The 25,685-nt window shown below is 51.2% G+C and overlaps 1 protein-coding gene and 2 long non-coding RNA genes across 5 annotated transcripts in view; 2 read left to right on the forward strand and 1 right to left on the reverse strand.

The window, feature by feature from the left end:
• SLC6A9 (solute carrier family 6 member 9) overlaps positions 1–752 on the reverse strand; it is a 34,269-nt gene extending 33,517 nt beyond the window's left edge. Inside the window, exon 1 of one of the 2 annotated variants that reach the window (XM_040974368.1) lies at positions 686–752. The gene's annotated coding sequence lies outside the window, so the exon portion shown is untranslated. The remainder of the gene's footprint in view (positions 1–685) is intronic. The other variant, XM_040974364.1, reaches the window with a different exon arrangement.
• On the forward strand, positions 105–23,969 carry LOC121152326. Of its 2 annotated transcripts, none has more exons than XR_005883256.1 (4): positions 105–386; positions 5,007–5,144; positions 22,684–22,899; positions 23,813–23,969. It is a non-coding gene; the product is annotated as an uncharacterized LOC121152326 (long non-coding RNA). The 2 variants fall into 2 exon arrangements; XR_005883257.1 differs by lacking the exon at positions 105–386 and adding an exon at positions 2,903–3,013.
• Positions 21,688–22,610, forward strand: LOC121152327. Its single transcript, XR_005883258.1, has 2 exons — positions 21,688–21,816; positions 22,240–22,610. It is a non-coding gene; the product is annotated as an uncharacterized LOC121152327 (long non-coding RNA).
• Positions 23,970–25,685: the final 1,716 nt, after the last annotated feature.

Below are 25,685 nucleotides of genomic sequence, written 5' to 3' on the forward strand. Positions count from 1 at the left end.
CTCCCCGGGTCTCTCCCCACCCCCCGCCCCGACAGCTCAGGCTCCTCCTCCCAGGGAATAAAATTACAAGTCGCTCCAGCTTTCAGATGATGGATCCCCGCGAACCCTTGGGAGTCGGGCTCCGCGAAAGAGTCCCCCTCCCCTCCCTTCTCTTCCCCTGCCTTGCTGCCCTCCAGCTGAGGCCCTTGGAGGAAGCAGATGTGGGCCCCTTCGGGCTCGGTTGGAGTGAAGCCAGAGGCCTGGGGGCGCTTCGGGGGGCTGGGGCTGGGGCTGCGGTTAGCCCGCCAGGCCCCTGGCCTTCTGCGCCTGCGTCCCCCCTAGAGAGAAGTCAGAGCAAATTCCATTCCCTTTGGAGCAGCGCCGCTAGAGGCTGTGGGCACAGCTGGGTAAGGCCTGGGTCCTACCCCCTGAAACTAGAGCGGTCGCCTGTGCTTTCTCCTGAAACCCTCCGTAGACCACTGGCTCGGTCGGCTGGGGGGCGGGGGTGGGGAACTCTTTGCTTCCCTAGTGGGCAGAGGGACCTGGGTTGTATCTCTTTGCTAAAGGAGCTGGGCTGTGAAAACCAGGGGCCGCACTAAGCAAACTTGTGTCTGCCAGCTTGCCTGTGCGGACCCCCTCGCTCCCCAGTGCCTCTAACCTGGGTGCAGGGCCTTTGCAGTGGGGTATCCACAGAAAGTCAGCTTACCTGGGGAGAGCCACCAGCTTCCAGAGGAGGGAGCTGGTTAGTACTGACAGTCAGTGGGGCACCTGCTCAGGGAAGGGGAGACAGGAAACTGCTTTGACGTTTTCTCCGGGGACACAGAAGCTGGTGAACGTATGCCAAGTGTGCACGAGTCGATTGACAAGTGAGATTCCACTTGATTAATTTACAATCTGAGGCGCTGGGTGAGATAACAGGTGTCAGTCCCAGGTGCTCCTGAGTTTCCTTGGGGCCCCACACGGTCCCTCCCTGGGCAGTCCCGAGGCCAGGGAAACACTGAGACGCCTCTTAGAACCTACACCCGCTTCACCCTGGAGACGGGCCAGTTCTGGGAAAACACGTATTTTCATTTTCATTTTTCTCCCAGAGAGACTGTGTTTGGGATTTACATTCACCTAGAGACCAACTACAGGTTACGGCCCTGCCTTTGTGAGGGCAGCCTGTTGCTCCTGGGTCCCTTGCTCTGTGCACTTGGGTAGGGGGACCTGCAAGAGGGATTCTGTACAAGGTGATGGCCTGTGTACTTGTGTGCGGCCAGGGGTTGGCACTGGGCAGAGGGCATCCCAGCCCTCCTGGTCTCTCCTGCCAGGACCTAACTTCCTCCATAAATTATTTTTGGTCTCTCCGTCCCTGCCTCCTCCCTCCAAGTGTCACAAAAGGCTGCCACCCAAGGGGAGGAGGGTCTGCAGCGCCAGCACTGGGGGTGGGCCTCCCAGGCCAGGCTGCTGAAGTCTCCAGTACACACACACACACACACACACACACACACACGCAAGCCGCCAGTGCTTGCATGTTCTGTTGGCTTCAGACATGCCGGGATGTCCGATCTCGGAGACCAAAGCCCGTGGGTGTGAGGTTTGTTCTAAATGTATACTCCTGTGCAAAGGTGAGGAACATACTGAGGTATGCACCAAAGATAAGCCTGCCGACACCCCTGAGCCAATCAAAAACCTCAAGTACCTCTTCAGAGGGGACAGAGATAAGGAAAACCTTTGCTTTCAGCATATCGAGGCGGCCACACTTGAGGACAAACATGTTTTTCACCCCCCACCTTTTCTGCTGATCCTCTCCGGAGGTTGCTTTGCTAGGAAGATACCGAATGAGCTCATCTAATGGAGGGTATCGAGGGGGTCATAGGAAGCTGACTGTTGCTTTGGGCAATTTGACTAACTTTTCAGGCCAGCTTCTACAGCAAGTACCCAAGTCTGTGGAAACTTTGTCTAAAAGTCACCGACAAGCACAAGCGGCAGGCTTTAGAATTTTTACTTAGAACAATGAAGAGCCTGTGCGCTAATGAATGGAATCTGCCACCTCTATTTCAACAGTAGCCTCTTCACAGAGAGGGACATTAAAAGTCCCTAGGGCCCGGCTCCATAGCATTGCGGCTAAAGTCCTCGTCTTGCACGCATTGGGATCCCATATGGGCACTGGTTCTAATCCTGGCGGCCCCACTTCCATCCCGCTCCCTGGTTGTGGCCTGGGAAAGCAGTCATGGATGACCAAAGCCTTGGGACCCTACACCCACGTGGGAGACCCGGAAGAAGCTCCTGGCTTCAGATCAGCTCAGTTCTGGCCATTGCGGTCACTAGGAAGATCTTCCTGTCTGTCTCTCCTCCTTTCTGTATATCTGACTTTCCAATAATAATAATAATAATAATAATAAAGTCTTCAAACTTCAAACTAGATGCCTTGGCAGTCTGTACAGGGGCAATGTGCCACTGCCTAGTATTTGGGAAATACAATCTTCCCTTTTTAAAGAGCACTCTACCTGCAAACAGTTTCTTCTCAGTTTTGCTTCTGCTGATGGATAAGCTTGTTTTGGAAGCCCCCAACATCTCAGAGTAATGAGGGTGGTGTGTGGATGTAGCCATTGGCCCTGATTGAAAATGCTCCGGTTTGTGAGAGGAATCCATTAGGTGAGACAGACATTTCTGAGCCTGGGACAGGCAAGCCCAATGCCCAGTAGGAAAGAAGTATCTGTGGATGTGATGAATCCGTGCCCTCCAGCAACCCTTAAGTGAAGGGTTGGAATGAAATGGGACAGGTGGGTACCTAGCTTAGGGTCACAAGTTAGAAGACTTGCTTCTCTCACTCTATGCAAATCCCATCCGAGCATCTATGAATCAAATGGCACACCTCCCCCAGTGTATCGGTCTCCTGACTGCAGGGGCGGTATCATTGTCCACTCTCCTTCCAGGTCCCTACGAAGGAGGCGTGATCTCTCTCTTCCTGCAGACACAGGATGGGAGGAAGAAACATTTCTTTCCCATTCTTCCTGTCAGGACCCACTCCATCCCTGAACATGGCCAAAGGGTCTGTGATCTCACCTTTTAAATAAGCTTCATTTAAAAAGGGGCGAAATAGGGGGGCTGGCACAATGGTTCAAGAGCTAAATCCTTGCCTTGCATGTGCCGGGATCCCATAACAGGTGCCAGCTTGTGTCCTGCTGCTCTCCTTCCCATCCAGCTCCCTGCTTGTGGCCTGGGAAAGCAGTAGAGGATGGTCCAAAGCCTGGGGACCCTGCACCTGTGTGGGAGACCTGGAGAAGAAACTCCTGGTTCCTGTGTTTGGAACGGCTAAATCCTGGCTGTTGTGGCCACCTGGGGAGTGAACCAGCAGATGGGAAGATCTTTAACTCTGTCTCTCCTTATCTCTGTACATGTGACTCTCCTATAAAAATAAATAAATCTTTAAAAATTTAAAAAGGGAGTAGGGAGGGCCTGCCAGCCTAGGCTGAGGACAAGGTGGAGTGGGAAAGCAGATTCCCCCTCACCCTCTTTACAATGGACCAGGCGTGAGAGAGACCTTGAAGGCAGTTCTAGGAGCATCCTAAGGAAGGCAGGGCATGGCCCATGGCTAGGGGGCTGCCCACCTATCCACCCAGCCATGGAAACTTTGTGCCTGGAGGCAGGTGTAGGATGCTGTGGGCTTGGCTAACCCTCTGAGGCTTTGCCAGTTAGAGAGGAAGTATGGGATTTCCCTGGGGCAGGCCTGTGGGTGGGAGGAGAGAAGACGGTCCCTTGGGCTACTTGGGGAAGTTGTGGGAGAGCATTGACCCTGTGGAATTTGCTAAGCTAACAATGACAGAGCACAAAGCACAGGTGAGTACCTGGAGCCGGAATTGCGGAAATGAGTACCTTACTCACCCTGGTCCAGTCAGTGTTCCAGGTGGCCACACGAGAGAGCCCACCGAGTCCTGGGGGACCCTTGTGAGAAACGCTCTGTCTGAAAACCTGTCTCCACGCTGCTGCGGAGGAACCCCAGCAGCTGGTGTTTTCCAAAGAAAATGAAGTCCCCAAAGAGGCAGGATTGAACCTAGCCCAGGTCAGAGCAGGGATGGTCTTTAACCTTCACCCCTCAGGGTGAACTCTGGCTCCCCAGGGAAGCTGGCTCACAGGGCAGGACGGGCGTAGCTAGCCCAGGCCACCATGGGGCCAACAGGAACTTAGGGATGGGATGGGAGGACGGAGGGGTCAGACATCCCTGCCTGCCTGCGTGGGGCAGGGTAACAGGAAGGCAGGCAGCCGGGTGGCCCCACCCCGCCTGGGCTAAGGCGTGTCTCAGGAGCCTCCAGTTACAGTTTCCTGGGAGGGCTGCATCCAGTGGCAGATCCCCTGTGCTAGCTGGGTTCCTCATTTGTCACCGGCAGCCAGCAGGATAAGATTTCTGTGCTAGGATGGCCATAATGAGCTTAGGTATGGTGTCTGATGAAAAAACAGGCACAATGCCAGACTTGGGCCACTTCTGGAGGGCACTGTGGGTGCTGGCAGCACCGGCCACCTTGATGGAGGGCGCTGGGAAGTTGGGGGAGGGTGCACTTGGCTTGGAGTTGGAGCCTGGCTGGTCTGGGGTCCCGCCCCCCTGGAGTCCCTGCCCCCTCCGGAGTCCCCGCCCCCTCCGGAGTCCCCGCCCCTGCAACCCTGAGCATTGTTGGGAGTGACCTGCTTAGAGGGGACTCTGTCTCTGTATTTTTATTTCTATAAAATGAGTAGATTTCATGTACTTCGTGATACAGATTTAGAAGCACAGGCGCTGCTCCCTCCCCACTCTTCCTTCTTCTCCCCACCTTATTTTTTCCTTCAAATTATTACAATGGCATGGTTTCCGTTCACTTCACAATCACAAGCTTAACCAACCAATCGGTAAAGATATTATGACATAGCAAATAGAGGAAAGAGAAAGTTGGAATTCCCACAGTTACTCATGAGTACAGACACAGGCTGCAAACAGTAATTAAATTCCAGGATGTTAATCTCACAGGGTTTTTGTTTGTTTCTTTTTCTTTTTCTTTTTTCTTTTTTTCTAGTGCTCTGTGTATTTGGTGTCATGGATAAGAAAGAACATACGATATTTGTCTTTTGGGGACTGGCTGCTTTCACTAATCATAATGTTTTTCAACTGGATCCATTTAGCTGCAAAGGACAAGACTTCATTCTTTTTTATGGTTGAGTATTATTTTATAGTGTTTGTGTACCACATTTTATTATGGGCATCTGGGTGAATTCACCATCTTAGCTATTTTTTTTTTAGATTATATTTTATTTTTATTGCAAAGTCAGATATACTGAGAAGAGGAGAGACCGAGAGGAAGATCTTCTGTCCGATGATTCACTCCCCAAGCAGCTGTAACGGCCGGTGCTGGGTCAGTCCAAAGCCAGGAACCAGGAATACCATCCAGGTCTCCCACGCAGGTGCAGGGCCTCAAGGCTTTGGGCCATCCTCGACTTTTTTCCCAGGCCACAGGCAGGGAGGGAGCTGGATGGGAAGCAGGGAAACTAGACCATGAACTGGTACCCATATGGGATCCTGGCGCATGCAAGCTGAGGACTTTAGCCGCTAAGCTGTCTTACCGGGTCCTATCTTAGCTATTATAAATTGTGCTGCTATAAACATAGAGGTGCAGATAATTCTATCAAATGCTGATTAAATTTCATTTGGATAACTTTCCAAGAGTCTATTGTCAGACATCTGAGGAATGTCCATCGTGTCTTCCATAATGGTACTAGCTTACATTCTCACCAAGAATTTAGGATTTCCTTTACATCCTCACCAGCATTTATGATATTCTGATTTCAGATAATAGATTTAGATCCTTGATCCATTTAGAGTTAATTTTTATGTAAGGTGTAAGGTGGGGTCTTGGTTCATGCTTTTGCACATGGACATCTGAAATCTTCCTAGCACCATTTGTTGAACAGACGCCTTGCTCCCTGGATTGTACACCAGTGGGAACTGCAGCTTAGTCAGATCGACCACTGATAACCTTCACTAGGTGCACCTCCAGTCCTGGTTCCCGTTCTTGCCAGTACGTACAGCACACTGGTCCAGTCTGTCCCACATCCCATTCAGTTCTTGTACATGCCAGTGGGCATTAAAACTTAGCTCAACTCATCCAACCCTACTATTCAGCTCAGACTCATGTTAGCAGGTGCCACCACTTACTCATTTAGCCATGTTCACACTAGACCTGGTTCTGTGCTCACCAGAGTTGCAGATTTTTGGGCCTGGTGCCTGAGGTCCTCACCTTGCATGTGTTGGGATCCTATGTGGGGGCTGGTTCTAATCCTGGTGGCCCCGCTTCCCATCCAGCTCTCTGGTTGTGACCTGGTAAAGCAGTCAAGGATGTTCCAAAGCCTTGGGAACCTGCATGGGAGACCCGGAAGAAGCTCTGGGTTCCTGGCTTTGAATTGGCTCATCTCTGGCCATTGTGGCCACTTGGGGAGTGAATCATCGGACAGAAGATTTTCCTCTCTGTCTCTCTTCCTCTCTGTAAAATCTGACTTTCCAATAAAGCCCTGCCTGACTTTTCAATAAAAAAATAAATAAATCTTAAAAAAAAACACAAAACCTTGCAGCTTTGCAGAGGGATGATCACAGTTTCCCTACAGGGCCCACTCCCTACCCTGAATCTTGCACTCTTCAGTCCTGCTTCTGCAGTCTAACCTGACAGGATTTGCTCTCAGTCCCAGTACTTGCTAGTTGTTACTGCGGCAAAGCCCAGTCAGCCTGCACCCGCTTTGGCTTATGCATGTACCAGTGGATACAGTTGGGTGCCCCAGCCTGGCTCTCCCCATAACTCAGCTAACATACAGACCAACAGGCCTTGTAGCCCTGCCGGCTTGGTCTGCTCCTGATCCCAGCTCTCACGCCAACCAATAGGAGCAGTGGCCTAGCAGGGGAGTCAGCGCAGTTCCCCTTGACAGGTTGGATTGTCCCCCCAGGTCTCACATATGCTGGTGGGTACCGAGGTTCAGGCTGGCATGGCCTGCCTCACCTCAGCATTTGCCACTGGGTGCTGTAGCCTGGCCCATCCCCAGTTCCAGCTCATGCTGGGTGTGGGGAGAGCTGTGCTATAGTCTACCCCAGCCCAGACAGCCCCCAGTCCCAGCCTTGTGTGAACTGGGTTATATTATGGCCCAATCTGGCCTGCCCTACACCTTGTCTTGGTTCTTGGATCTGCCAGTGAGTGCTATGGACTGGCCCAGTCTGGTCTACCCCCAGACCTGACCCACACATATATCAGTGGGTACTGTAACCTGGCCTGGTCTGGGCTGCTCCCAGCCTTGGTTCCTGCACTCACCTGCAGGAACGGTGTCGTGACAGAGGAGTTCCCCAAGATCCTCCATCAGGTTTCCTCCCAGTGGCAGGTCTTGTGCACGCTGATGACTCCTTGGCATGGCCTGGTTTACTCCACCTTCTGTCCTGGTAGGAAAAGTGGCCTTGCCCAACCGGCTCACACTCCTTCTGGTTCTTACTGTTGGGTGCTACAGCCCAGCCACACCTGGTCCATGCCCAGATACAGCTCTCATGTGGGGTAGAGACCTAACCCAGCCCATTCTACACCTACCCTCTTGGGCATCAGTGGGTGCAGTGTGTGTTGGAGTCTAGCCCAATCTGCACAGCCCAAATCTAGTCTATACCTCTTCTGAGGGACACTGTAGTCATGCCCAGCCCAGAACGTTGCCCCCATTCCAGCTCTTGTGCTCACCAGTGTGAACTAAACCCAGCTGAGGTGTCTCCTTAGCTCCCCAACCAGGCCTGTTCCTAGCCACAGATCTTGTGCATGACAGTGGTTGCTCTGATTCAGCTCGGCAGAGCCCATCTCCCATCTTGGCCTTTGCCATCAGATATGCAACAGATGGATATACGTTTAGTATAGTTACTTCTTACTGATTTGACCCCCTAATCATTAGGCACTGTCTTTCTCCATCTCTTTTAATAGTTTTCCTGTTAAAATCTGTTGTGACTGATGTAAGATTGGCTACACCTTATTCTTGCCATCTGTTAAAATAGAATGTCTTTTTTAAAAACATTATTTTATTTTTATTGGATTGGAAAGTCAGATGTACAGAGAGGAGAGAAAGAGAGGAAGATCTTCCATCCGATGATTCACTCACCAAGTGGCCAAAATGGCTGGAGGTGAGCCGATCCAAAGCCAGGAGCCCAGAGCCTCTTCCAGGTCTCATATGTGAGTACAGGGCCCCAAGGCTTTGGGCCATCCTAGACTGCTTTCCCAGACCACAAGCAGGGAGCTGGATGGGAGGCAGGTCTGCTGGGATTAGAACCGGAGCCCATATGGAATCCCAGTGCATGTAAGGCAAGGACTGTTCTGTGCTAGGCTATCGCACTGGGTCCTTCTGTGGGATATCTTTTTCCACCCTTTCACTTTCAGTTTGTGTGTATCTTTGTTGATAAGGTCTGTCTCTTGTTGGCAGCAAATAGATGAATCTTGTTTTTAATCCAGTCAGCCAGCCTATATATTTTTTTAAAAGAGATTTATTATTTTTATTGGAAAGGCAGATCGGATTTATAGAAAGAAGGAGAGATAGAGAGAAATATCTTCCATCTTCTGGTTCACTCTCCAGATGGCTAGACATGAACTGGCGCCCACATGGGATCCTGGCGGACACAGGGAGGGATTTAGCCATGGAGCCATTGTGTTGGGCCCGTTTAGAGTTATTACTGAAAGGTGAGGACTTGATACCACCATTTTAACATAAATATTCTCAATGTTGGGTTTGGATTTCCTTTGTGCTTTTACTAGGAAATTCTCTATCTTCGCCTTCCTTCATTATAGGAATTACCATTCTCTGTTTCACTGGGTAGCACATTCTTCAGCATTGTTCGCAGGGCTGGGTGGGTGGTAACAAATTCTTTCAATTTCTGTTTGTTTTGGAAGGTCTTTATTTCAACTTCAGGTATAAAGGAAAGCTTTGTTGTGCATAATATTCTGGATTGGCAATTTCTTTTAGCATCTTTTCATTTTCTCCGAGCTGGCAGGGCTTCTGATGAGATGTCAGGTCTAAGTCTGATGGGAGATCCTCTGGAGGTAACCTGTCTTTTCTCTCATGCACATTCTAGAATCTATTTTTTTTAAAAAATATTTTACTGTGGAAAACTTGACTACAATGTGTCATGGTGTAGATATATCTTCTGGTCCTGTCTAGAAGTTATTGTCTGTGCTTCCTGTACTTGGATCCCCTACTTCCTATTACGGAAGCTTCCCATTATTATCTCGCTAAGTAGGCTTTCTAGTCCACTCCCTCCTTCTACACCTTCAGGAACTCCTAACACACATATGTTAGATTCTTTGATAGTGTCTCAGAAGTCTTCTACACTATTTTTGTTTTTTTCTCATCTCTTCTTATATTCTGTCTGAATAATAATGTCTGCAATGTTTGTCTTTTAGCTCCAAGATTCTTTCTTCTGCTTTTCCAAGTCTGTTCACAAGGTTTTCCACTGAATTTGTTTATTTGGTATCTTGAACTCTTCATTTATCTCATGTATAGATTTTCTTTTTTAAAAAATTATTTTGACAATCTTTACATAGTTGATTAGGGCACAAAGGGTCAAAGGGCTACAGTAAAGTGTGTAAGACCATTGTTTCCACGTTATTATTATTGTTATTTTTTTTTCCCACCCAACCTCCTGCTCATCCCAGGGTCCCTGATGTGGGGCATGCTCTGAGGGTCCTGCTCAAGTGGTTTTGATAGTGCAACAGTTCTGAATTGCTGCCAATCTCACTCCTCCAAACATGACGAATGTCTCCAGAATCCATTGGCTAACATAGTCCACTTCAGAACCCCCCTTTGCCCAGATTCTCACTGCCAACACTTAGCTTGGCAGTTGATCCATTTGCTCTGTCCTCCGTCCTCTGCTGTGGTGCCAGGTGTCCTCTGCAGGTTCCTATGGTCTGCCATATCCTCCATGTGCACCTGGATGTGCTGTCTACTGCTCCGTCTAAGCCTCTGAGGAGGACCAGCTTTGACACATGCACTCTACGATCAGATCACGGAACCTGCAATTCTCTCCATGGTTGCAGTTCTGAGTCCAGCAATTCAGTTGGGGAATTCCCTCCTCCCAGCCCCCCAAAAAGAACTACATCTGAGGTGATCCCAGAGCCGATTCTTGTGTGTGCCTGGCAATACAGGGTCTGGCACAGTCCTTCATCCCAATCAGCTTATGCACCCACTGGTGGTTGCAATTGCTGGGTCAGTTCTGTCTTCAGCCCTGTCTTCCACGCAAACCAGTGGGTGTTGCAGTCCAGTCTGATTGTGGCCAGCACACACTTGGCCCTCACATAAACCGGGGGAGCTGCAACCTAGTCGAAACGACCTGCAATAACTCCCACTATGCCTTCCCCCTTCCCTGGTTCGCATGCTTGTTAGTATGTACAGCAGACTGGTCCAGTCTGTCCCACATCCCATTTAGCTCTCGTACTTGTCAATGGGCATTGAAGCCTAGTTCAACCCATCCAGCCCTACCTTTCAGCCCTCACATACAGGTGGGTGTTGTTCTGTTTAGCCATGGCTGCCCCAGTCCTGGTTTTCATGCTCTCCAATGGGAGTGGCAACTCAAGAGGGATGTGCCCACTATTTCCCTACTAGGTCACTCCCACTCCCGGAACCACGTATAGATTTTCTTAATCCCTGCACTTGAATGTTATTGCTTTTGAGTAGATGATTGTTTTTGAAAATTCTTTTTCAGACATTTCCTCAATCTCTTCATTTTTGGGTTCTAAGATCAAAATGTTGTGTTTATTTGGGGTGTTTTGGGTTTGTGGTTCTTTGTTCTGTTTCAATCTAGGAATATTGTCTTCCTCTCTCATGTTATTCCTCTAGCTCTGTTTATTTTTTGGCCATTTTTCAGTAAGGATTGGTGGTTTTTCTCCTCTGATGGTTTTTATCTTTGCACCATGCTTAATGGTGGCTTAATGCGGTAATGCTTCCCTTTGTGGGTTTTGGGTTGAATGTGCTGGGAGTGGGCAGTGCACTCTGGTCAGCGTGGGGTGAGAGTCCAGGATGACAGCCAGTTTGGGTGTGGTGGCAACCACAGGGAGGCAATGATCACCACTGCTAGCGTAAACACAACCCACTCCCTTGACTCCTGTGATGCGTGAAGTTACACCACAGTAGCTGTAACCCCTTCCTAGGCCAGCATAAGTACCATGTGCGAGGTCTGTGTAGTTTTCCATGTACAGTCACAGAATTCCCACAGTGTTTGTGCATTCGACTTCAGCAGCCCCAGGGTGCCGAGGCTCTGTGTGACTGCACGAGGCTGCCGCAGATCTGGAGAGCAGGCTACTTCCTGCACCAGCCACCTGTGAGTTTTCCTCCTTGGCTGCTTACTCAGGCCTGTGGGTGGACTTCTAGGCCCCAGGGAGTGGACAGCTCTCAGTTCAGTCTCCTATATATATATATATAATCACCAAGTCTTTGGAGTTGGAAAGAATATGGACCTATTTTCTTCTTTTTTAAAATTTATCTTATTGTTATTGCAAATTCAGATATACAGAGAGGAGAAGAGACAAGAAGATTTTTTTGTCTGATGATTCACTCCCCCAGTAGCTACTATGGCCAGAGCTGTGCCATTCTGAAACCAGGAGCCAGGAGCTTCTTCCGGGTCTCCTATGCAGGTGCAGGATCCCAAGGTTTTGGGCCATCCTTGACTGCTTTCCCAGGTCACAAGCAGGGAGCTGGATGGGGAGCAGGGATGCCAGGATTAGAACCAGCACGGCATATGGGATCCTGGCACATTCAAGGCTAGGACATCAGCCACTAGGCCATTGTGCCAGGCCTAGACCTATTTTCTTGATGGAAACAGTGAGATGTGTTTACCATACAGGGTTAAATAGATGCTTGCAGAGAGCTAAACCCAGACCTGTGCTGAGGTTGCCTCTGTTGCTTTCTGTTCTGCAGTCCCAGTGTGGAGGTCTCTGTTGACTGATCCGGGCTGCTGCCAAGATGGCACCTTCTGCCTGCTAGTCTGGGTGCTCTGTAAGGGTAAGTGGGGGGGAAATGCATATACTCCACCCTCTCTGTGACTTCGCTGTTCCATCTTGGCTCTAGTCCGGCCCCGGGAGCGATGTGGTCCCACGAGTTTCTATGTCAAGCAATGTTACCTGCTACTCTGCCCACTGTTGCCTGTCCCACCTTTCTATTGGAAATCTCCAGACACCAGTGACAAAACTGCCACTGCCACAGAGCCACACCATTGCTGCTGCACCACGATTTCTCCTCGTGTTCTGCAGGATTTCCACCACCCATTTTTTTAAAAAAAAATTTATTTTTATTTTTTGATGGTTTTTACATAGTTGATTAGAGTGATAAGGATCAAGGGCTACAGGAAGGTGGGTGAGATCACCATTTTCACATTATGTTTTTTTTTCCTTCTGTATCTGGGGTAAGAGGGAAAATTAGGAAAGAAGCCACAACCAGCCTTCCAAACTGCTCTGCACCCTGGGTCCAGCCACCCAACACCACCCCAGGGTCCCTGATGTGGGGCATGCTCTGAGGGTCCTGCTCAAGTGGTTTTGATAGTGCAACAGTTCTGAATTGCTGCCAATCTCACTCCTCCAAGCATGACGAATGTCTCCAGAATCCATTGGCTAACATAGTCCACTTCAGAACCCCCCTTTGCCCAGATACTCACTGCCAACACTTAGCTGGGATAGTTGATCCATTTGCTCTGTCCTCCGTCCTCTGCTGTGGTGCCAGGTGTCCTCTGCAGGTTCCCATGGTCTGCCATATCCTCCATGTGCACCTGGATGTGCTGTCTACTGCTCCGTCTAAGCCTCTGAGGAGGACCAGCTTTGACACATGCACTCTACGATCAGATCACGGAACCTGCAATTCTCTCCATGGTTGCAGTTCTGAGTCCAGCAATTCAGTTGGGGAATTCCCGCCCCCCAGCCCCCCAAAAAACTACATCTGAGGTGATCCCAGACCTGAATCTTGTGTGTGCCTGGCAATACAGGGTCTGGCACAGTCCTTCATCCCAATCAGCTTATGCACCCACTGGTGGTTGCAATTGCTGGGTCAGTTCTGTCTTCAGCCCTGTCTTCCACGCAAACCAGTGGGTGTTGCAGTCCAGTCTGATTGTGGCCAGCACACACTTGGCCCTCACACAAACCAGGGGGAGCTGCAACCTAGTCGAATCGACCTGCAATAACTCCCACTATGCCTTCCCCCTTCCCTGGTTCGCATGCTTGTTAGTATGTACAGCAGACTGGTCCAGTCTGTCCCACATCCCATTTAGCTCTCGTACTTGTCAATGGGCATTAAAGCCTAGTTCAACTCAAGTAACCCCACTATCCAGCCCTCACATGTGCCAATGTGTCACTCTCTGTTTAGCCATGGCTGCCCCAGTCCTGGTTTTCATGCTCTCCAGTGGGAGTGGCAACTCAAGAGGGATGTGCCCACTATTTTCTACTGGTCCACTCCACTCCCACACCTTGCATTCTCAAGGTCGTTTTGTAGTTTAACTTGACAGAATTTGCCACCCCTCCAGTGTCAGCATCTGCCAGTTGATGCTGTGGTAATGGCCAACCGTCACCTACTCTGGCTTCTGCATGCACCAGAAGGAACAGTCAACCCAGCCTGGCATTTTCCTGATCTAGCTCACATGAGGCCAACAGGTATTGTAGCCCTGCTCAGCCTGGTCTGCCCTTATCCTAATTCACACTTTCCAGTCAGAGTGATGGTCCAGCAGGGAAGCCCCTCGCAACCTCCTACCTGGTTCTCCCCCTCCCCCTTGGTCTCACATACGTTGGTTAGGTGCTGTGACCCAGTATGGCATGGCCTCCCTTGCCTCAACATTTGCCAGAGGGTGCTGTAGCCTGGCTGGGCTTGGCGTGCACCCTGCCTCCCCCCCCCGCCGCCGGTTCCTGCTCACACTGGTGGGGGCTACAGCCTAGCCTAGTCTAGCCAACAAGGTTAGTCCTGACCTACACATGAACTGAATTGTGTTGTGACCCAACCCAGCCCGACACACACTCTGTTCTGATTCTAAGATTCACCATTGGGTAATATGAACTGGCCCAGCCTGCTTCGCCCCCAACCTGCATCAAATGTATGCCAGTGGGTACCATTCCCTGGCCTGGTCTGAGCTGCACCCTCTTGCACTCACCTGCAAGAGTAGTTTCCCGACAGCATAGTTCCCCAAGCTCCTCCATCAGAATCTCTCCTAATATCAGATCTCATGCCCATTGGTGGGTCCATGAGTCAGCCCTACTCAGTCCACTTCCTATCCTAGCAGAAACAGTGGTCTTTGGACTTCACCTGTTCAGTATTTTTAAAGATTTATTTATTTTTATTGGAAAGACGGATATACAGAGAGGAGGAGAGACAAAGATCTTCCGGCCAATGATTCACTCCCCAAGTGGCTGCAATGGCTGGAGATGAGCTGATGCAAAGCCAGGAACCAGGAACTTCTTCTGGGTCTCCCACGCAGGTGCAGGGTCCCAAGGCTTTGGGCTGTCCTCGACTGCTATCTCAGGCCACAAGCAAAGAGCTGGATGGGAAGCGGGCCGCCGGGATTAGAACTGGTGCCCACATGGGATCCCAGCGCGTGCAAGGCAAAGACTTAAACCACTATGCTATCACGCCGGACCCAAAGGCATTCAGTTTTTACTGTTGGGTGTTATAGCTCAGCCAAGCCTGGTCCACACCCAGACACAGCTCACACATGGCTCAGCAGAGCCATGGTTAGAGGCAGAGACCTAACCAAGCTTGTCCTATACCTACCTTGGTTCCCATAAGGACCAGTGGATGCTGGAGTCTAGCCCAATCTGGCATACCCCAGATTCAGTCCACACTTGTGTTGAGGGACAGTGCAACCATGTCCAGACCAGATACTAGCACATACTCTGGCCTTCACACTCATTAGTGGGAACCACAACCCAACCAGGGTGTCCCCTTTGCTCCCTAACCAGGCCTGATTCCCAACCACAGATCTTGTGTGTGTCAGTGTCCCTCACCTATCTTGGCCTTTACCATTGGATGCTGTAGGCTAGTCTGCCTCCAGTCCCAACCCTTGCTGGAGGGGTGCTGCAACCTGGCCCTGCTCAGTCTGCTCCCATTCCTGGCTCACGCAAGCCAGTAGGCAGGACAGCTCAGCCCAACATGACCTGTGCTCCAGCCTGGTTTCTGCACTTGCCAGTGAGCTAAGGTTTGCTTGGCACTGCCCGGTCCATCCCCTTCAAAAACCAACCCACAGACTTGCCAATGGACTTTGCCTAGACTGCTCAACCCCCATGCTTGGACCACATGCTCACCAGAAGGAGTTATGAGCCACTAGGTCAAGTTCCCCCACTTGGCCCACTCTCAGATCTAGATCTCACACATGCCAGTGGTTGTTAGGCCCTTGCCTGGCATAGCCTGTCCCTCCATCTTGGCCTTGTATGAGCTGGTGAATGTTGCGGCCCGGCCTGCCCCACACTCTGTTTTAGCATGCACGTGTGGATACTGTAGGCTGGACCTTCCCAGACTATTCTCGTTCCCTGTACCCGTGAGTGTGGCAGGTTCCATGGTCACACCAGGTCAGCCCATCATCACCCCAACTCTTGAGCTAAACAATAAACAATGGTACTATATTTCCACAGGGTTTGGTCCACATGTCTCCTAAAGGATCTACCCCCGAACCTGGTTCTCTTGCATGCTGGTTGGTAACACGACCTTGCCTAAGGTGACCCATCCCCTGTTCAGACATTCAGCCTGCTGCTGGGATCTAGTCCTGCTAGACAGGCCCCCAGCCCTAGCTTTCAAGTGGACTGGCATGTGGTGGTCAACAATGTTCCATGCTAACAAACCCTACTTAGGACTCCCATGTGGGCTGGTGTATCAGTCTGTCCTGTACAGATCTTCCAGTCTCTCCCCTCCAAACCACCAGGTCCCATTCCCCTCGCTTACCTGCAAGTACAGTGGCCCTGTTGGGATTCCTCAGGATTGATTCATGATGTAAGCATATAGTGGCCTTATTCATAGATGTCTCTAGGCAGTAATTCCACCCCCCCCCAAGAGCCCAGAGCTCACTCCTGGGCGGCCAGGGGGCAAAGCCCGGTGCCAGTTAGTGCTCTGACCACCTGCAAGCCCTGGATTCGCCCACTGCTTGGCAGAGGTGGCTGGGGCTAGATCCCCAAGCATTGAGTCCAATGTGGCTCAGGTGCTTCCAGCAGCCATCACGCTGCTGGGAAGTCCATCCTTCCAAGCCCTGAGGACAAACTCACCTGCTCCCTCCACTCTTGGCCCAATTCTCTGTAACTCTTCCCCAGGAACATATCTCTTCTGCTTTTTCCCTTTCTAACCTTCCCCAGCCAAACTCAGCATCTCGGGACTGAAAAGTGTGTCTTTTGACTATGTCAATCAGTGGATTCTTCGATGACCTCATTGTGCTTGGAGTGGTGAGATTGGCAGCGATTCATAACTGGTGAACTATCAAAACCACTTGAGCAACAATCTCAGAGCATGCCCCAAATCCGGGACCTGGGGTGGGTGGGAAACTGGGTGGGGCTTCTCCCTCAATATCCGCCTTAATCTCAGATACGTGAAGGAAACAATATGGAAATAATAGTCTTACCCACTTTCCTATAGCCCTGGAACCTTTTTACCCTAATTAACTATGTAAAGATTGTCAAAAATATAATAAAAAATGAAAAGAAAGTGTGTCTTTTACAACTGCATTTAAACTGGCCTACTCTGAGGGTTTTCATTTCTTGTGCTTGAGGCTCAGTGGTCAGTGTCAGCCACCCTTGTTGCCCTCTGCCAATATAGTGGGGTGCATTAGACAGGTTCCAAACCCAGGAGCCCTGTCTGGGGCTCCAGGTGCCTCTGTGGTACCATGTTGGGTTTTCTCTGTCCCCTCTGCCTTCCTTTCAGGCAGTACGAGCCGCTCTCTAGGACCTCAGCATCTTCGCTAGAACCAGGCAGACCGGAAGCTCTAACATGACCGCGGGCTAGGGGTCATCCCAAACTCCAGAGCACCTGTACATCTAGGCTCCTAAATACTCCTTAACTCCCAATGTCCTTAATTCTCCAAGCCAAGGGTGCCAGAGCGCCTGCCCTGGAGAGGAACCTGAACCCAAAGTTCTCAGTCCCCAGAGCCTGCAGTGCCCACCACTCTAAGGGCCTTCTATTAATGTTGCTCAACTTGTGTCCAGAGCATCCAACTTAGGGAGCACCAGTATCCCATTCACCAGAAGAGGATGTGATGGCCCTTGTAGCACCAAGGTCTCTTTAAGGTCAGGCACCACCCAGAGAGGCCCCTTGACTGAAGCTGGGCTGGGAGTGGTGCTTTCCCGGTGCTCCCAGCCCAGTCTAGAACCCTACCCTCACCTACGGTCACAGAGCCAGCATCAACGAATATCCAGTTACTCACCAAAATATCATGTGCGTCTGCTCTGGCCTGGGAGTTGTGCCACTCTCTAGGAACCCAGCCAGGGGAGAGAAGAGTTCCTGTTCTCCTGGTGGCACAGTGAAGCGATGTGGGGCTGCCTGTGGGACTGGCTGGGAGTGTGGGTGGCCCTCATCCTGTTGCTGTGAGGCTGTGCGTGCCGCATCAGCAAGTTGGTGTGTGTGACCATCTGAGCAGGTTTGGCTCTATCAGTCTGGAATGTCTGGTCATGCTCTCCCTCCCCTTCCTCTCTTCCCCTCAGGCCCACTGCAGGGAGGAAAGGGCTGGCTGCTTAGCAGGAGGCTGATTCTGGAGCTGTTCTGTAATAACCCTGGAGAATTCTCCCCCTGCCCCTGCCTCGCCGGTGCTGGACCCAGGGCCTTCCATGGGTGGGGAAGACAGGAAGAGGGATGGCTACAAGTGGTACAGACAATACCAGAAACAACTGCCTGCCTGGGGAGGATCTTGTAACACCACCTGCTCCTCTTACCTGGTCATCTGGAGCCTGGACAGGGCTCCTGTCTGACCTCACTTCTTCAGGCCTGCCTGAGCAAGACCACAAACAATTACATCATGGAGCTATGACATCACAAAGAGTGACACAGGCCCTGGGCCTGGGGGCAGGGAGTGAGGAGGTTAGCGTGGTGTTGCCTGGGTGGGTGGGGCTCCATCTGCTTGTAGCTCCTCCCCAACCCCCAGTCCTTGCTCCCCAGCAGCTGGGGATGGCAGAGCTGGATAAGCCCTGCTGAGGCCCTGAATTATCTGTCCCCCCCCACATGTCTGATAAGCCTCTTACCAGGGGCTGGCCCAGGGGGAGCAGAGTGGAAACTGGGAAAGGGCCAGCTGGGCTTGGAAGAGCTCCAGGGCAGACAGCTGGGGTCAGGGAGTCCTGGCAAGACCCCAGGAAGGGGCGGTGGGTCATTGTGAGAGCAAGGAGGAAGCGTGGTTAGGTCAGGATGGTGAAGCCAGCTGCCTGCCCCCACAGTGTATCCCAGGTCTAAACTTGGACCTCGGTTCCTCCAGTATCCCTCCCCAGGAATACCGGCAGGGGTGTCTGTCAGTGGCAATAGTGCTAACAAAGTGGGGCAGCTAACTTCGCTTGAGACAGGCGTAGAAGAGAGCCTGGCTTGTAGAACGCATGCTCAACTTCCTTCCCAGAGTGGGATCTTCCCCAGGAGATCCTTGCCATATCAGCAGCAAACCAAGGTGGCCTGAGTCCTGGCTGGGGTTCCCAGGGGTTACCCAGCCCATACACATCGCCACACCTGCCCAGCCCACTTCCCCCCCTCCCCCCCAGTGTCCAGGAATCCTGGCCTTTCTGGCATATTTGCTTCCAGCAGCCCCCCACAGACACCTTGGAGCCCTGGTGCCCTCTGGTGACAAAAGCCACACACGACAGTTACAGCTGGGTTCCCACCTGCCAGAGGGCCTAGGCTGCGGGGCGGGGAGTATGTGTGTGGGGGAGTGGTGGCAGTGGGACTAGGGTCAGACATAGTGCGGCCACCGCCTGATTATTTTTCTGGCATCCATCTTCTGGGGGCTCGGTCTCAGGCAGGTTCAACATGTTGCTGAACACCAGCGCTTGGGGATGTCAGCCCTCGAACTTGAGTCTGTTTCTGAAAGCTATGCTCTCATGCTTTGCAGTTAGGGATGTGCGGGCAGCTGATACTGTCAAGTGAGCCACACTGAGACACAGTGAGCGGCTGTGCAGGCACTGTGTGGCTATGAACACGGTTGGCTGATGAGACTTTGCATGTAGCTTGATATGGCTGTGGGATAGTGTGTGTTTGTGTGTGTGTGTGTGTGTGTGTGAGAGAGAGAGAGAGAGAGAGAGAGAGGGGCTATGACCTGACCGGTTGTGGAGGGGGCTGCAGCTAGTGGGAGTGTGGGGGAAGGTGGTGGAGGGCCCGGAGTTCCCAGCGCCCCTTGCCTTTTTGGTCCCATGACTGTGGCTGCTCACCATGACATGCGTGATGGATGACTTCACATGCCTGATCCACTCCCATGGGCTTAGGCCGGTTCTCACTCCCCCGCCCCCTTTTTGTTTTTTGAGGAAGTAAAGCAAATAGTACCCACAGATGGAGCGGTCTTTTTTCTTTCCACGGGTTATTTGTGAAAGCATTTTGCATGCCTGGGAGTGACATCTAAAAATGTCATTTAGAAAGTCAACATGACTCTTCTCATTCTTTAATTGGAACCTCGGGGCTCAAGACACCGCTCAAGGATCGCTGGGAATCTCTCCGACTCTCACATCCACAGCTGCTGTTTGCCGCGTTCCCCTGATCCGTGTTTGCAAGAACGACAATGGGCAGAACCACAGTACCCCAGCAGACGCCGAGAGCCAGCACCCAGCGGCCTTGGGAGGGTTTGTCCCCTCTTGCTATGCAAGGGGAGTGAAAAGGGAACAAGACAGGCCAGTTTCACTCATGAAGTAGAAAAACTTACTAGCTCTGCTAACTCTTAACCCTTGGATGCACATCTTTTCACTGCTTGGAAAGCGCTTTCATGACTGAGTTCAAACACTGGCTTTGCTTAAGAGCAAGTGAGAAACTCCTGTGTTTAGGAGCCAAGCAAGTCCAGGACGGTCCCAGGGTACAGCTCCTAGCAATGCGGGCCATGGCCAAGGTGGGGCTCACAAGTGAAAATTAGGATTTGGGGAACTTTAATCTGCTCTTGATGATGACATTAACAAATGGACCTGCTTGGTGGTTTTGGAGGTGTGGAATGAAAATTCTTAATATTTGGAACATCTGTAAAACTTGGTGGACCAATATTTTCCAAATGACCAATGCATGACATTACAGAATCATGCATGGGTCAAAGATCAGTGGCTAGTGCAACACAGATCAATGACTTAAAAAAAAGATTCATTTATTTATTTTTTTTATTGGAAAGGCGGATATACAGAGAGGAGAGACAGAGAGGAAGATCTTCCGTCCGATGATTCACTCCCCAAGTGAGCGCAACAGCCGATACTATGCCGATCTGAAGCCAGGAGCCTCTTCTGGGTCTCCCACACGGGTGCAGGGTCCCAAGGCTTTGGGCCGTCCTTGACTGCTTTCCCAGGCCACAAGCAGGGAGCTGGAAGGGAAGCGGGGCTGCCGGGATTAGAACCGGTGCCCATATGGGATCCCGGGCGTGCAAGGCGAGGACCTTAACCACTTGCGCCACCACGCCGGGCCCAAGATTCATTTATTTTTATTGGAAAGTCAGATATATAAAAAATAGAGCAGGAGAGACAGAGAGGAAGATTTTCCATCAGCCGATTCATTCCTCAAGTAGCTGCAGTAGTCGGAATTGAGCTGATCCAAATCCATGAGCCTGGATCCCTTTCTGGGTCTCCCACACAGGTGCAGGGTCCCAACTGCCTGCTTTCCCAGGCCACAGGCAGGGAACTGAATGGGAAGCAGGACCGCCAGGATTAGAACCAGCACCCGTATGGGATCCCAGCACGTGCAAGGTGAAGACTTTAGCCACTGGACTATTGTACCGGGCCCCAGACTAATGATCAAATGCAGGAAGACCACACTTGCGGATAACTTTTAAGAAACTACTTCTTTGAGTTTTGGTGTAGTATAAAATATCAGGCATCATCAGCTGAAAAGGTAATTGAAGTGCTTTCCCATGATGCATAATATCCTTTGGTGATAAATGGAATGCGGAAGCAAGGAGTCCAGTTGTCTTGTGTGGCGCCAGACATCAGTGAGATTTGCAAACATGTAAAACAAGGCCGCTGTTCTACTACAACTTTTGTCTTGGAAAACATCTAGCTTTTTTTTTTTATAGGTATGCTCTCTATCAGTTAATAGATATTGAATTCATTATTGTTGCTTTGGATGAATATTTTTAAACTTTGTTGACTGTCAACAGATAAAGCTTATGCAAACATAACTCTGAGTCTTCAGGAACTTCTAAAAGTGTAAAGGACAATCGTTGTGGCGTAGCAGGTAAAGACACCATGTGCAACCCTGGCATCCTTTATGCCATCCATTCGAGTCCTGGCTGCTCCACTTCCCACTAGCTCCCTGCTAGTGTGCCTGCACTGGGAGATGGCTCAAGTCCTCAGGCCCCTGCACCCACATAAGAAACCTGGAGGGGATTCAGGGCTCCTAACTTTGAGTTGGTTCAGTCCTGCTCCTTGTGGTCATAGGAGAGCAACCTAGGTCAACATACACACATATGTATAGATCAAGTGTGTTTTCCCCTAGGCCCCTGTGACTCTGCTCAGACTGCTCAAGTTGAACTTGATGGCGCTTCTTGGATCATACCAGATGTGAGCTGCAGAGTTGGTGGGTTCCCAGGGCGGTTGGGGCGTCTCCAGCCACCCTCTCCCCACACAGCCCCTTGGCCTGCTGAAGAAGGAAGGAAAGTTGATCCTTGCATAGTTACTGCCCTCAGAACAGGTGACACCGGCTCCAACCAGCCAGCCAAACTGGACGCAGTTCCTGGTAATCTTGTTTCATTTTGTCTCTCCAGTTTCTAAATGCACTTTTTTCCTCCCCAAAAGTTGTGATGTATGGAGCACTTTCTGTATTGAGAACATTACATTGATTTCTTGTTTAATCCTCCCCATAACTTCAAGAGCGGTTGTTCTCATTTAGAAATAAGAAAACCTAACCTCAGAGTTTGGGAAAACTTATAAATTCTCCTTAATTTAGACATGAAAAGCAAAGGTGACCTTAAATCTCTTTAAATTTGCACATTAAAAAAAATGTGATTCGTTAAAAGTTTAGCGTCATATCGGATGCTCTTACTAACAAAATACTCAACGAAATGGAGACACCCACCGAGGTCCCAAGGCCTTGGCATCCTTACTCCAAGGCCCTGACTTGCGCTAATGTTTGGCCAGATTTTTTTTTTTCTTTCTCCAGGACATGAGCCCTCATACGCTATGCTTCTCACCAGAACCCTGGGCCCCTCCTGGGAAGAATAATGGCTCACTCCCCAGCCTCACCCACAACTTGGGCCCCCCGACCTCACCCACAGCAGGTTCCTGTCTCCCCCTTCCGGGAGCATCAGAGGCAGAAGTGATGGAGACGTGGCCTGAGCTGGGATCAGCAGCCCCTGACCATGTTCAGGAATGTTCCCAAACGGCGCTGACCTCTCACCCCGACCCGCCTCGGCCAGGGACCGCCTCCGCCATCCTCACTTCAAGGACAGCAGCCGCCTCTGGAGCAACTGGGGCATCCCCATGGCAACCGTGCCAGGCTTGCTTGGGGACGGGCTGGGATTCCTTTAAAGTCCTTACTGTCCCCCACATCAGGGCTCTGGAGGCCCTCAAGGGCCCTGGAGATCCGAGAGTCCATCTCTTCCAGTTCTGTCAGATGTATCCGGAGACTGTCCTGTGCGAGATGCAAGTCTCTGTCCATGGATATTGGGCCTCTATCATCGTCCCAGATACTACACCTCGTCCTAGCACCCCAGTGATGGAACCAGAGGGATCCTGCACTCTTCCCCAACCATCCTCTTCCCCAACCACCTGCCGGACAAGGGACAGGAGCTTGTCAACCTGGCACCCCCGGGGAGAGATGGTAAGGTGATCGGGTGATGGGAAAGGAGGCTGCTTGGGCCTTGGTGACCTGACAGGCCTCGTGTGCATGATTAGCCGTCACATTGGCTTTAAGCTCCTTACTCTCAAACTCAAGCTTGCCTATCCCCAGTCTAATCCAGAGGCAGGGGAGGGGGCATGAAGGCACCAGGCAGGGCTTGGAAACTTGGCGGGTCACTGGTGACCCACTTAGAGTAACCAGCTGAGGCCTTGGGGCAGCTGGGCCTCTCTCTGTGCTGCCTTGCCATGTTGGATATCTCCCCACCTTTCAATGTGTGCATCTGGGCTTCTTTCTATTTCCACGCGTCCGTGTAGACATCTTTTGTCTCTGGGAACAGCTCCGTGACCCTGACTCCATGCCAATGCTGTTGGTGACAGGGGCATGGATACCACTGGGTAACAGGTTACACAAGGCTCAATGAGAGCATGTGCGTGTGTGTGTGTAGGGGTGAGGCTTTAGACAACACAGGGTCTGGTGGCCATGTGTTGTGGGTGACCCAGGGCACAAAGGACATTGGGTTATTTGTATGGGACACACAGCTCCAGGAAACCCAAGCTGTGGCTAATCCAGGATTGTCTGGGTGACTCAACACATCAAAACAGAAAGAATTTAGGAAGGGGCAGTGGTTCTCAGCAGGGGCCACTGGGAGTCCTCCAGCCCCACTAGAGGATACTTTTGGCTGTGCTAGAAACAGTTTGAGTGGTAAGAGCTGGGGGGCAGAGAGGTGGTTCAAGGCTACTCACATCCTGTGAATGGACGTGAGCAGCTGCAATGGACAGAACTCACTGCCATGAACTGCCCTGGGTGGGGGGCATGTTGTGCGTTGCAGGTTAAGCTGCCACTTGGGATGTCTGCATGCTGTATGGGAGTCTCATTTGCTCTGCTTCTGATTCAGATTCCTGCTCATGTGCCTGGGGAAACAGGAAAAGCGCTTCACCACTTGGACCCACCACTTGGATGGAGACCTTGGACTCCTGGCTCCCGCCTGGCCAGCATCTGGCTGATGTGGTTATTGGGAAAGAGAACTCATAAATAAAGAATTTCCCCCTCCATATCTCTCATTCTACCTTTTACATAGACAAGTAAACAAAAATATATTAGAAAAGAAACAAAATGCAGGGAGTGACTCTGGAGTTGGTGTTTGGCACAGCAGGTGTCGCTCCTGCGCCCCCTGCTGGAGTTCCTAGGTTGGAGTCCCTCTCTGATCCAGCTTTCCGCTGACAGCAGTTGGGGGCGGGGGTGGCAGGCAATGGCTCAATGCTTGTGTCCCTGCCACCCATGGGAGACTCAGGCTGACTTCCTGACTCCTGGCTTTCAGCCTGGCCCAGCCCTGCCGTTGCAGCCACTAGAAAGCAGATGGAAGCTCTGCCTGCTTGTCTGTCTCTCTGTGTCTGTACGTTTTGTTGCTTTGCCTTTCAAATTCATTTGCCTTTCAAATAAATAAAAGCGTAAGAAGTAAATCAGTTGTTTGGGAAGAAACATGTAAGTCACCAAAAATAAAAGACAAATGATTACTCAGCTTCATCGAGGTGAGATCCCTGCTCTGCACTCTGCATCCACAGGTGAGCTTCCACATCTAACCTGGGGCTTCACGCAGCACCTGTTCATGGTTGCTGGAATCCCTTTGCTAGTCCTCGCCAAGTGTGTGTGACAGTGCCTGGCTCTCAGGATGTGCTGCTCACTGACTTAGACCAAGAGCCAGCACTTCAGCTGCCCCAGCACTTCTTTTTTTTTTTTTTTAAGATTTATTTTATTTTTATTGAAAATGCAGATACACAGAGAGGAGAGACAGAGAGGAAGATCTTCCGTCCGATGATTCACTCCCCAAGTGAGCGCAACGGCCGATGCTATGCCAATGCGAAGCCAGGATCCAGGAACTTCTTCCGGGTCTCCCACATGGGTGCAGGGTCCCAAGGCTTTGGGCTGTCCTTGACTGCTTTCCCAGGTCACAGGCAGGGAGCTGGATGGGAAGTAGAGCTGCCAGGATTAGAACCGGCGCCCATATGGGATCCCGGGCGTGCAAGGTGAGGACCTTAACCACTTGCGCCATCGCGCCGGGCCCTTTTTTTTTTTTCTTTCTTTCTTTCTTTTTTTTTTTTTTTTTAAAGATTTATGCCCCAGCACTTCTGACAGGCCGTTTCCATAGCCAAAGGCAGCTCCCGCCTTGCGTCAGGACACGGAGCTCTGTGTCTTCCTGTTTGAGCTCTGGCTGCGCCAGAGTCACGTGATGGTGGCAGCTTCCCGAGGGACTATGTCCAAGCCCAGAGCCAGCTGATGGAGGAGGGGGCAGGAAGGCAGTGGGGCAGGCAGGCAGGCAGTTGGTGCCCTCCTGCAGGTGTGCAAGGAGACACAGCTGCTCCAGCGTTTGAGCTGTCGGGGTCCCTTCTGTCTCCAGTTGCAGGAGGATTCATGAGCCGCCTCTTCCTCCTCACAGTTCTCTCTGTCTCTCTGGGCCGCACAGTCTCCTGATGAGGCTTCGCTGCCAAGCCTGGAGATGACCCAGTGTCCACAGCTCCTTCCGCAGTGGCTCATCGCGACATCAGGTTGGGATGTGAAGTTACCGTGACGGGAACATTGACAGCACAGTTCTTTGTTTCTTGGCAGAGACAATGATTTCCTGATTACCAGCACTGCCCAGCATCACTGGTTTGCACATCTGAGGTTGTCTACACCTGGTCCTACCCACAGCCCAGCTCCTTTCTCATTGCACTGTCACACACAATGCAGCGTGGTCCCAAGTGATTTTAGCACTAGTGTATCTCCATATT

This window comes from Ochotona curzoniae, unplaced genomic scaffold (assembly GCF_017591425.1).
Source record: "Ochotona curzoniae isolate NIBS_2020 unplaced genomic scaffold, NIBS_Ocur_1.0 contig_2404, whole genome shotgun sequence".
Taxonomy (NCBI): Eukaryota; Metazoa; Chordata; class Mammalia; order Lagomorpha; family Ochotonidae; genus Ochotona; species Ochotona curzoniae.